Genomic DNA, 13,027 nt, shown 5'->3' on the forward strand with positions numbered 1-13,027 from the left:
AAATGAAACAAAAACAATAACTTAAAAGTCCTTTTAAAAGCAGTAGTTATTAATGACATAACTGTATATACTGTACATTGTATATTTTGCACGTTTCTCATCCTCTTTTTAATCCTGCTTGACTGAAGGCTTCCGTTAGAACGTTTCTCGTTTGTCGTAAGGTTTTTGTACATTAAAGCTGTTGAGTTTCTCCCGTGGACTTTTCCCCCTCGCGCTCGGGCACGCTGTCTGCACGCTGTATATGAACTTGAACGCACCGCCTAAAGTCGAGGGCAGGGCGCACACTTCTAGTTCTAAACAGGTTAACTGAAAGCACAATGACATTAAATGAGCTGACGCCTATTTCGTTTTTTTTTTTTTTTTCGCAGACGCGCACAGCTCCAGTCAGGACATATTAGCCAGTTTTGTATATCAGTAGGTTCCAAACTATTGCAACCCCATACGTATTTACAAGACCTACATTTTTTTATAGAAATATAGGGGAAAAACACATTTGTTCCCTTTTAGTAGTTTTTTAACAAGTTTACTTAAATAATATTAAAATATAGGGCTGCACAATTATGGCAAAATCATAATTGTTTAGGCTACTGTATTTGCACTGAATTGGAAATGATATATTAGAAAAATACAATGAATTTTCAAGGCTGCAGAGAACAGTATAGCAGATATGGCTACTGAGGATTTAATTATATTATTTTATTACACTGCTCTCTGGAATGCTTGATTCTGATTGGTCAGTTGAGACATTTGCAGGTTCGTTATTTTCAAATAATAACCGCTCCAAATTAATAATGCATAGCCGGACTACTTGCACGAGTAAAATCGCTCCGCGCCAATAAAGATCAATAAGATCTTTATCTGTTTGGCGCCATCTTGTGACAAACACTGGACAACCACGACAAGACACAGAGAGCTTACTGAGACTGAACTTGACAAAATAGAGCATGACAGCTACGAAGCCAACACACAAAAAAATACAGAATGGGCATTTAAACTTCTCAAAGACTGGCTAAAAGAGAAAAAATGGAGACAGACAAGTATGAAGCAGAGGATCTTAATAAGGTATTACGATCATTTTATGCATCTGTGCAAAGTTTCGCGGAAGGATAAAAATGTTAATTTAAAACAAATATGCCAATAAAATGTTTCAAATTCATATTCATGTCCAGTTTTTTTTCTTATGTGGCTATGGAAGGCCGAATTATCTTTTAATGTACCCAGCCCTACTCGTCGTAATTATATTTTTACTAGTAAGAATTGAATTAAAGAGCTCTATAATAAAAATTTTACTAGTATCAATTACAATTGTAGAGCTCTATAATTCAATTTTTACTAGTAATAATTCCAATTAGTGAGCTCTACAATTGAATTATAGAGCTCTGCAATCGTATTTTTACTAGTAACAACTGAATTGTAGAGCTCTATAATTCAATTTTTACTAGTAACAATTTTGATTACAGAGCTCTCTAATTGAATTATAGAGCTCTGCAATTGTATTTTTACTAGTAACAACTGAATTGTAGAGCTCTATAATTAAATTTTTACTAGTAACAATTCTAATTACAGAGCTCTATAATTGTATTCTTACTAGTAAAAACTCCTATTCATGAGATGCTAAATAGATGCGGTGTTGCAGCCATATCCTTACCAAGTACCGCCTGCGATAGCATGTGTTCAAAATAAAAGTCCTTTTATGCCTGATTTTACATACTCTAATGAATATATATATATATATATATATATATATATATATATATACAAACCTTTTCAGCAAACATATCAAGAGAATTCATGTTATAGTAGAAGTCAAAATTATTATTAAAAATTTCTACCCTGATAAGTTTAACGTGAATTTTGCTAAGGGCTACTTGGGGAGTGTTACATAACTTTATGGCGTGTTGGTACTGTTACTGACATACGAAACGGGAGACCGAGGTTCAAATTCCCTCAATGCAAAATTTTGATTTATTATAGTTTTTAATCAAGCGACCAGAGTTACAATTTTAGCATAGAATTGTACATATGTTGATCTCACGATGTCAGTGTGACAGCTGCAATATATAAAGCTGAAAGTAACACAGAAGTAAAGTTTATCCTAATTGTACACAATTACTTGATTTCTCACCTTTACAGTAGTATAATTCTGCAGTATCAGATTATTGAACCACATTTTTCTTGTTACTTGTTTCTTGTTACTGCACAACATTTCGGATAAAAACTTTTGCTCAAAGTTTTAAAAAATTGTTCCGCATAAATGCTACTTTCAGTCTTGCCAGATTACTTGGTAAAATAAAGATGCAATCATACAGTATGCTATGGCCTTTGCAGTCACTATATCTTAACAAAACACATGAAGGGTTAAAGAGACACAATGATGATTTCATGGGTAGACAATCTGTTTTATACAATTTTAATTAACAAAGCACTCACAGAAAACAAACAACTGCCACAGAACTACTGCAGGCTTCACATACTACTTAGAGAAAGAGATGGACAGAGACAGAGAAATGCATGAAAGAAGAAATACTTGAACATGTTCAACTCAGTTATTTCAAATCTCAGATTGAAAAGTGCTTAATAACCTCTCAAGAACTTAAACTTTATGTCAAATGGCTTCAACATAGCAATGTTAACACACCACAACAGATCTAGAAACAGCATATTAGTGGATCCACCAGCACAACACTGGAGAAACAGCTTCTCATCTTCTATTTTCTCTTCAGCATGTTTAACCAGGCAGTTCTCAGCTGGTGGCAGTTAGCTACTGTATGCCTAACCAGAGGAGCAACAGAGAAAAAAGAAAAAGTGCAAAACAATATTTAGTGAAAACACAACAATAAGACAGAGCACACACTTCCACACCATACATAATTAAATATATATCTTAATGTTAAATAATCTTTATTTTATATAATGAAATATAATCTATATTACTTTTATAGTTTACTGTCCACAGATTTGGACACAGCTCTATAATTTTAAATTAATAAAATTAATCCGGATCAAAGAGGGAAACATGCTCAGCCCCATGCTCACACACACACACACACACACACACACACACACACACACACACACACACACACACACACACACACACACACACACACACACACACACTAAATATTATACTAAAGGTAATATCAAAATTAACCTAACTTACCTCTGTAGCATAATCCTTATGGACATGTATGAAGTGGGACATAATGGAGTCATCATAATTATGCACGTCATGTCTTGGTACCGGTTGTAGTTTAGTTTACACATTTGCCGCTGTTACAGTAGAGACATCTGGATATCGACAAGAATCACAGTACAGTTTAACAACAAATTAAACGAATACTGAAAGTAGACAAAATTAGACCACAGATCATTTAAATAAGGCAGCAGGAGATTGATAATCACTATTGACAATCTGTATCCTTAATAAATGAAGTTAGCTTAATTAAAATGGTAATAGCCTACAATGAGTATTCAACAAACTTTCAGACTGAAGACAGCAGGCTAGCATGCTAACAAGCTAATAAGGAGTTCGTTTTGAGTAGCTTTGGCTTATGGGAAGCCAAATTATCTTTTAATGTAGCCAGCGTTACTCGTCGTAATTATATTTTTACTAGTAAGAATTAAATTACAGAGCTCTATAATTCAATTATTACTAGTAACAAGTTCAATTGTAGAGCTCTCTAATTAAATTTTTACTAGTAATAATTCCATTTAGAGAGCTCTACAATTCATTTTTTACTAGTAACAATAACAGTTACAGAGCTCTATAATTCAATTATTACTAGTCATATGTCTCCATTGACTTCCATTCATTTTTAATTATAGAGCTCTCTAATTCAATTTTTACTAGTAACAATTACAATTATAGAGCTCAGTAGTTACATTTTTACTAGTAACAATTACAATTATAGAGCTCTGTAATTCTATTTTTACTAGTAACAATTACAATTAGAGAGCTCTGTAATTCAATTTTTACTAGTAACAATTACAATTATAGAGCTCTGTAATTCAATTTTTACTAGTAACAATTACAATTGGAGAGCTCTGTAATTCAATTTTTACTAGTAACAATTGATTTACAGAGCTCTTTAATTGATTTATTACTAGTAAAAATACACATTAAAGATATGTGTAATTGCAGAGCTCTGTAACTTAATTAGAGAGCTCTGTAATTCAATTGTTACTAGTAAAAATTGAATTCCAGAGCTCTCTAATTGTAATTGTTACTAGTAAAAATTGAATTACAGAGCTCTCTAATTAGAATTGTTACTAGTAAAAATTGAATTATAGAGCTCTGTAATTGAATTATAGAGCTCTGTAATCAAATTGCTACTAGTAAGAATTCAATTGTAGAGCTCTCTAATTGCAATTTTTACTAGTAAGAATTCAATTACAGAGCTCTGTAATTCAATTATAGAGCTCTGTAATCAAATTGTTACTGGTAAGAATTCAATTGTAGAGCTCTATAATTGCAATTTTTACTAGTAACAATTGCATTACAGAGCTCTGTATTCAGCGCCATCTTATTATGCTAATCGTGCCTTATGCATATTCATTTAGGTCGTATAAAGTTGACTGGGGGAAACAGGTTTTTTGTTGCAGTGTTTATAATAATATATTACTGTAACTTAAGTAACAACGTCATGAAATAATGGATGTCGTTAATAAAGAGATTATTTCGCGGATAACAATAACTTTATTTTCATACGGGGCGTGGTCAGTTTGCAAACACAACACCACTTGCTCGTGTCTCCTGCCTCAGCTCTGACTTTGACAGCAGGCCGGGGTTTTTACACCAGATCGACAAATTAGCAGCATATTTTAGTTAAACCCTGCGGTTCATTTTGGGCTTGAGGTCCATTGGTTGCATTGATATCACTGGCTTGCATTGGATTAACAGTGGAAACGCGAGTAGCATAGACAAGATGGATAACAAACAACGTAAGTACTGCATATATTACGCTTAATTTGTTTAACGTTAAAACAGTTATTGTGTCTTGAATTGTGCAGCAAAGTTAACAAAATGTTAGCCAAAGCTACTCAAAACGAACTCCTTATTAGCTTGTTAGCATGCTAGCCTGCTGTCTTCAGTCTGAAAGTTTGTTGAATACTCATTGTATTACCATTTTAATTAAGCTAACTTCATTTATTAAGGATACAGATTGTCAATAGTGATTATCAATCTCCTGCTGCCTTATTTAAATGATCTGTGGTCTAATTTTGTCTACTTTCAGTATTCGTTTAATTTGTTGTTAAACTGTACTGTGATTCTTGTCGATATCCAGATGTCTCTACTGTAACAGCGGCAAATGTGTAAACTAAACTACAACCGGTACCAAGACTTGACGTGCATAATTATGATGACTCCATGATGTCCCACTTCATACATGTCCATAAGGATTATGCTACAGAGGTAAGTTAGGTTAATTTTGATATTACCTTTAGTATAATATTTAGGTATTGTCCTAGTTATTGTGTGTGTGTGTGTGTGTGTGTGTGTGTGTGTGTGTGTGTGTGTGTGTGTGTGTGTGTGTGTGTGTGTGTGTGTGTGTACCTGGTAATTATCACGTTGTGGGGACCAATTGTCCCCACAAAGATAGGAATACCAGTGTTTTTGTGACCTTGTGGGGACATTTTGATGTCCCCATAAGGAAACAAGCTTATAAATCAAACAAGATGATGTTTATTGAAAATCTAAGGTACAAGAAAGGTTTTTGTGATGGTTGGGGTTAGGGAATGGGGCAGGTAAGGGGAATAGAATATACAGTTTGTACAGTATAAAATGCATTACGTCTATATAATGTCCCCACAAAACATGGAAACCAGAATGTGTGTGTGTGTGTGTGTGTGTGAGAGCATGGGGCTGAGCATGTTTCCCTCTTTGATCCGGATTAATTTTATTAATTTAAAATTATAGAGCTGTGTCCAAATCTGTGGACAGTAAACTATAAAAGTAATATAGATTATATTTCATTATATAAAATAAAGATTATTTAACATTAAGATATATATTTAATTATGTATGGTGTGGAAGTGTGTGCTCTGTCTTATTGTTGTGTTTTCACTAAATATTGTTTTGCACTTTTTCTTTTTTCTCTGTTGCTCCTCTGGTTAGGCATACAGTAGCTAACTGCCACCAGCTGAGAACTGCCTGGTTAAACATGCTGAAGAGAAAATAGAAGATGAGAAGCTGTTTCTCCAGTGTTGTGCTGGTGGATCCACTAATATGCTGTTTCTAGATCTGTTGTGGTGTGTTAACATTGCTATGTTGAAGCCATTTGACATAAAGTTTAAGTTCTTGAGAGGTTATTAAGCACTTTTCAATCTGAGATTTGAAATAACTGAGTTGAACATGTTCAAGTATTTCTTCTTTCATGCATTTCTCTGTCTCTGTCCATCTCTTTCTCTAAGTAGTATGTGAAGCCTGCAGTAGTTCTGTGGCAGTTGTTTGTTTTCTGTGAGTGCTTTGTTAATTAAAATTGTATAAAACAGATTGTCTACCCATGAAATCATCATTGTGTCTCTTTAACCCTTCATGTGTTTTGTTAAGATATAGTGACTGCAAAGGCCATAGCATACTGTATGATTGCATCTTTATTTTACCAAGTAATCTGGCAAGACTGAAAGTAGCATTTATGCGGAACAATTTTTTAAAACTTAAAAGTTTTTATCCGAAATGTTGTGCAGTAACAAGAAACAAGTAACAAGAAAAATGTGGTTCAATAATCTGATACTGCAGAATTATACTACTGTAAAGGTGAGAAATCAAGTAATTGGGTACAATTAGGATAAACTTTACTTCTGTGTTACTTTCAGCTATATATATTGCAGCAGCTGTCACACTGACATCGTGAGATCAACATATGTACAATTCTATGCTAAAATTGTAACTCTGGTCGCTTGATTCAAAAGTATAATTAATCAAAAATTCTCCCGTTTCGTATGTAAGTAACAGTACCAACACGCCATAAAGCTATGTAACACTCCCCAAGTAGCCCTTAGCAAAATTCACGTTAAACTTATCAGGGTAGAAATTTTTATTAATAATTTTGACTTCTACTATAACATGAATTCTCTTGATATGTTTGCTGAAAAGGTTTGTATATATATATATATATATATGTATGTATATATATATATATATATATATATATATATATATATATATATATATATATATATATATATATATATATATATATATATATATATATATTAATTAGAGTATGTAAAATCAGGCATAAAAGGACTTTTATTTTGAACACATGCTATCGCAGGCGGTACTTGGTAAGGAAATGGCTGCAACACCGCATCTATTTAGCATCTCATGAATAGGAGTTTTTACTAGTAAGAATACAATTATAGAGCTCTGTAATTAGAATTGTTACTAGTAAAAATTTAATTATAGAGCTCTACAATTCAGTTGTTACTAGTAAAAATACAATTGCAGAGCTCTATAATTCAATTAGAGAGCTCTGTAATCAAAATTGTTACTAGTAAAAATTGAATTATAGAGCTCTACAATTCAGTTGTTACTAGTAAAAATACGATTGCAGAGCTCTATAATTCAATTGTAGAGCTCTCTAATTGTAATTATTACTAGTAAAAATTGAATTATAGAGCTCTACAATTGTAATTGATACTAGTAAAAATTTTATTATAGAGCTCTTTAATTCAATTCTTACTAGTAAAAATATAATTACGACGAGTAGGGCTGGGTACATTAAAAGATAATTCGGCTTGGCTAACATTTTGTTAACTTTGCTGCCCAATTCAAGACACAATAACTGTTTTAACGTTAAACAAATTAAGCGTAATATATGCAGTACTTACGTTGTTTGTTATTCATCTTGTCTATGCTACTCGCGTTTCCACTGTTAATCCAATGCAAGCCAGTGATATCAATGCAACCAATGGACCTCAAGCCCAAAATGAACCGCAGGGTTTAACTAAAATATGCTGCTAATTTGTCGATCTGGTGTAAAAACCCCGGCCTGCTGTCAAAGTCAGAGCTGAGGCAGGAGACACGAGCAAGTGGTGTTGTGTTTGCAAACTGACCACGCCCCGTATGAAAATAAAGTTATTGTTATCCGCGAAATAATCTCTTTATTAACGACATCCATTATTTCATGACGTTGTTACTTAAGTTACAGTAATATATTATTATAAACACTGCAACAAAAACCTGTTTCCCCCAGTCAACTTTATACGACCTAAATGAATATGCATAAGGCACGATTAGCATAATAAGATGGCGCTGAATACAGAGCTCTGTAATGCAATTGCTACTAGTAAAAATTGCAATTATAGAGCTCTAGAATTGAATTCTTACTAGTAACAATTTGATTACAGAGCTCTATAATTGAATTACAGAGCTCTGTAATTGAATTCTTACACTGTAAAAAATCCAATTAATGAAATGTTGGAAGGGCAAAAATATATAAGTTAAACCAATTTTCTTGTTTGGGCTTAGTTGAGTAGACATATTATTTTAAGTCTAGATAAATCTGTGTTTAAAACATTAAGTGAATGGTTATTTCCAAATTCAGTCAACATCAAGAATGGCTATGTTGACTGAACTAATTAAGACAAATCTGGTCAATATGTGGACTTATGACAGCTATGTTTCCTGACAACAAAATGCTCACAATATTACTGTTATTTGGTAACAAAATGTAATTTTAAGAGTTGTTCAGGCGTGAATGTATGTGCTTTAAGTTTAAATATGCGGTCGGTTAATATAGATAGCGTCTATTTAAAAGTGTGCTCGGACACTTTCGGACGGAGAAGAGCTCCAGCTGAGCTCCAGAAAATCACAGACACTTAAGCGCTCACACCCCGCCCAGCGCAGCCTTGCCTCGGCAAGCCCATCAGAAACCGACTGCTGGCTCTGATATCTCTGTGGCGTTTAAACATGCGATTTAATTCATTTTAATTTCTTATACTTAATAATAAAAGGTTTACCGGTATGTTTTAAATCATATTTTAGGATTGCACTTAAATGATATCGCTGTTGAATGATATTTCATATCTTTCACATTTGTTATAACTGGGCTGCGTACTGCCTGCGATTTTGAACTTCAGAGCTGAAGGTGCGAGTGGAGAAATAGTCCCAATATCATAACAATCTTTAAACTTCTAAATATACCCGTGTGTGTACCCGTGTGCGTGCGTGTGTGCGCGCGCGCGCGTGCTCGCGCGTGTGCATGTATGTATGTATGTATGTATGCGCGTGCGTCTGTGTATTTTGAATTTAAAATGTTTTAACTCGGAAGGATCTGGATCACAGGTCATTTCATCTGAGATCAATCCGCACGCAACAGCTGGAATCACTTACTGATTCACACAAGGGAGGACACAAGTCAGCCGTTTCCTCAAGTTCACGTCAGGTAAGTGTTTGTAATTAAATGTTAATTTTAGAATATATTAATTGGCAAAGACGCAAATACTCGACGTTTTTGTAATTATATTTTTGTAAAGATACATTAGAAGTGTGTTATGTTACGTGACCGAAGTAAAGTGGAGCTATTTTAGTTAAGATAAAAAGCCTGGATATAGGGTTGGTTTACCGGACAAAGTTTAGAACTCGGTCTTTATTATAATTGGGACATTTTTACAAACAAACCTTATATAATACAATACTGGCGTGCATTTTGAGACAAAACAATAGCACTCATATTTTAAGAGATGTCAGTAAGTTATTTTAGTCAGTGAAAAGCCCTGTCCGAGAAAACCGCCCAATAGTGTTTAATTATGTGTGATGTCTGAGGGAAATTTGGCCTAACATTAACGTTATTTAGGGAATAAAGTCTTTCACCGTCAAACTTTATTATATTAAACATGTTATTTATGTATGTGTGTGTTTATATTCCTCTGTTTATCAAACCAGAGCGGAGATGATGTGAGGGGCAGACCAGAAGGATACATAGCGAGACAGTCTCCGCTTGGACTGGCTGAGGAAAGTCTCCTAAATGGCCCTGGAGATGTTCTGACTGACTTTGGAGGCTTTTTGGACTGTTTTATGCCCTCTATTTAAAGAAGACTTAATTCTGTATGTTCAGTCTGTATGATAAGTGAATAAAAAGCTTTTGTTTTTATGTGACTGAAGTTAATTATTTTGTTTACAACACCAGCATAAATTATTTGATAAATAATTTAAAAATGTTATTAAAAAAATCCCAAATAATAAATATTAATTGAAGTAACACATAAAACATTGAGTGAATACTTAAATTTTAATTGACAGAGTCTTTGCTGTAAGTTTTTAAAGATTCAACTGATTAAAACATTTTAGTTGAATGAACTATAAAGCTAATTGAGCCAACATACTTTTTTATATTTGAGTCAAATTTGGGCCAACTAAAAAACTTCAATCCAGGTAACACTTTGGAGACAGAAATTGAGTGAACGTAAAATTTCTGTGGAACTAGTTACTAAAAAATAATTCATTGAGCCAACAATTTATTTTTTACAGTGTACTAGTAAAAATTGCAATTAGAGAGCTCTACAATTGAATTCTTACTAGTAGCAATTTTATTACAGAGCTCTATAATTCAATTACAGAGCTCTATAATTCAATTTTTACTAGTAACAATTCTAATTAGAGAGCTCTGTAATTCAATTTTTACTAGTAACAATTACAATTAGAGAGCTCTGTAATTCAATTTTTACTAGTAACAATTGAATTACAGAGCTCTCTAATTAAGTTACAGAGCTCTGCAATTACACATATCTTTAATGTGTATTTTTACTAGTAATAAATCAATTAAAGAGCTCTGTAATTCAATTGTTACTAGTAAAAATTGAATTACAGAGCTCTCCAATTGTAATTGTTACTAGTAAAAATTGAATTACAGAGCTCTATAATTGTAATTGTTACTAGTAAAAATTGAATTATAGAGCTCTCTAATTAGAATTGTTACTAGTAAAAATAGAATTACAGAGCTCTATAATTGTAATTGTTACTAGTAAAAATTTAACTACGGAGCTCTATAATTGTAATTGTTACTAGTAAAAATTGAATTAGAGAGCTCTATAATTAAAAATGAATGGAAGTCAATGGAGACATATGACTAGTAATAATTGAATTGTAGAGCTCTGTAATTGTAATTGTTACTAGTAAAAATTTAATTAGAGAGCTCTATAATCATAATTGTTACTAGTAAAAATTGAATTATAGAGCTCTGTAACTGTTATTGTTACTAGTAAAAAATGAATTGTAGAGCTCTCTAATTGGAATTATTACTAGTAAAAATTTAATTAGAGAGCTCTACAATTGAACTTGTTACTAGTAATAATTGAATTATAGAGCTCTGTAATTTAATTCTTACTAGTAAAAATATAATTACGACGAGTAACGCTGGCTACATTAAAAGATAATTTGGCTTCCCATATGTGGCAAGTAGCCGTGTAATAAGCGGGATAATGTAGAGGCAGCCAGTAGTTATTGGGAAATAAGCCCCTTCAGTGTGATACAAGACCCTCCGCTTCGCGTCGGGTCCTGATCACACTGTCGGGGCTTATTTCCCAATAACTACCGGCTGCCTCTACATTATCCCTTACTTAATAGTCAGCGAGTCCCACTCCGGCCCTCATTTTGAGTGTCTAGCTGGGTGCACATTTTTACCGACTTTCTTTTTCTTATTTTGGTAAAAAATTAAGAAGTTCTATTATTATGTAGCATACATTGATTTTTTTTTATAACAAATATGACTGACTTATTCATTGGCAAATGCAGAACAATGAGGAGAAAGCAAAGGTAGGAAACACGCCTTTCTCCCTTATATGATTAAAGGCTTAAATGTCATTTTTAAAACGAAAGCACATGCTTGTCAAATTTATGCTGGCTGGATAAATGCAGAATCAACAATATCTTAATTTTTTTTCGATTTATTTGTTCGTATTCATTGACCCTTTTTTTTTGTGCCAATTAGCACGATTTTCTTTTTCCTGTCACTCAGCACGAATTTCTATAGCCTATATTGTTTTCCATGAACACAAATACATATATCAAATACTGCCTGACGAAATTTTGTGACCGAGCCAGCATAAATTTGACAAGCTTAAACAGTCCGCTTTCGGTTTAAATTTGTTTTTAAATTAAATACATTTTAAAATTACATTTAGCTTATGTTCCCCATGATTAATCTTCTCATCGCAAGGTAGAGGCGTGTCGCCTATGTTCTACATGTTCCTGTCACGGTAGGATAAGTCCATCGTGACTTTCTGTGTTGTGTTGTCATATGACTGGAGTATGCGTGTGTGTGTCTGATCACTAATGATCTGAGTGAATGCAGGTGCGCGTGATTGCTTTGCTCCAGCTGGTGATAGTTACTGAGACGGCATATATACTCACTCATTCTCTCTTCTCACTGCCAGATGATTACGCTACATGTCTCGCTTGTGTTCTCGTGTTCGTGTGTTCCTGTGGTCTCGTCTTCGCGTGAAGGTTTGCCTGTTTGTGTATCCGGTTTCATCCGTTCACCTGACTTCACCCACGAGCACCAGGATCCGTCACCGCAGCCTTTGTCTGTCCCACCAGATCATCCGTATCATCTGTGTCATTTTCGTAATAAACTGTGTTTCATTTCATTCCTGCATTTGCTTCCTGTTTATTCACATACAGTCATCACAGAATCATCTGGCCCATAATGGAAGCAGCAGGTAAAGGATCCCCGGCTCGGTTTGAAGAGTTCATCTCCGCTGCTATACATCGATTCACCACCCAGGACAACCGGATTGAGGAACTGAGCCTGGGAATGAAGGACATGACAGACAAAGTGTCCGAGCTCACCCAGGCGATTCAACAGCTGACGCTACCCACTGCGCCACCCGCACCGTCTGTTCCTCCTACACCACCCGCGAGCGCGTCCCGTCAGGAACCTAAACTATCTACGCCAGAGAAATACGCAGGTGATCCAGAATGTTGTAGACCATTTCTATCTCAATGCTCTCTCCATTTCTTTCTTCAGCCCCAGACCTACAACACGGAAGAAAGTAAAGTAGGATTTGTGTTGTCCCTCCT

The 13,027-nt window shown here is 34.1% G+C and overlaps 1 protein-coding gene and 3 long non-coding RNA genes across 4 annotated transcripts in view; 2 read left to right on the forward strand and 2 right to left on the reverse strand.

Annotated features, from left to right (window-relative positions):
• The window catches only part of LOC135729896 (taste receptor type 1 member 1-like), a 78,462-nt gene that overhangs the window by 53,102 nt on the left and 12,333 nt on the right, over positions 1-13,027 (reverse strand). The window lies entirely within an intron of this gene.
• LOC135729898 (uncharacterized) lies at positions 1,992-8,331 on the reverse strand. Its single transcript, XR_010525791.2, has 3 exons — positions 7,837-8,331; positions 3,164-3,291; positions 1,992-2,772 (listed from the first exon to the last, which is right to left on the reverse strand). It is a non-coding gene; the product is annotated as an uncharacterized lncRNA (long non-coding RNA).
• Positions 4,638-6,752, forward strand: LOC135729897 (uncharacterized). The gene is made up of 3 exons (XR_010525790.2): positions 4,638-4,944; positions 5,289-5,416; positions 6,119-6,752. It is a non-coding gene; the product is annotated as an uncharacterized lncRNA (long non-coding RNA).
• LOC135729899 (uncharacterized) lies at positions 8,402-10,105 on the forward strand. Its single transcript, XR_010525792.1, has 2 exons — positions 8,402-9,392; positions 9,893-10,105. It is a non-coding gene; the product is annotated as an uncharacterized lncRNA (long non-coding RNA).

Source organism: Paramisgurnus dabryanus, chromosome 11 (genome assembly GCF_030506205.2).
Source record: "Paramisgurnus dabryanus chromosome 11, PD_genome_1.1, whole genome shotgun sequence".
Lineage (NCBI taxonomy): Eukaryota > Metazoa > Chordata > Actinopteri > Cypriniformes > Cobitidae > Paramisgurnus > Paramisgurnus dabryanus.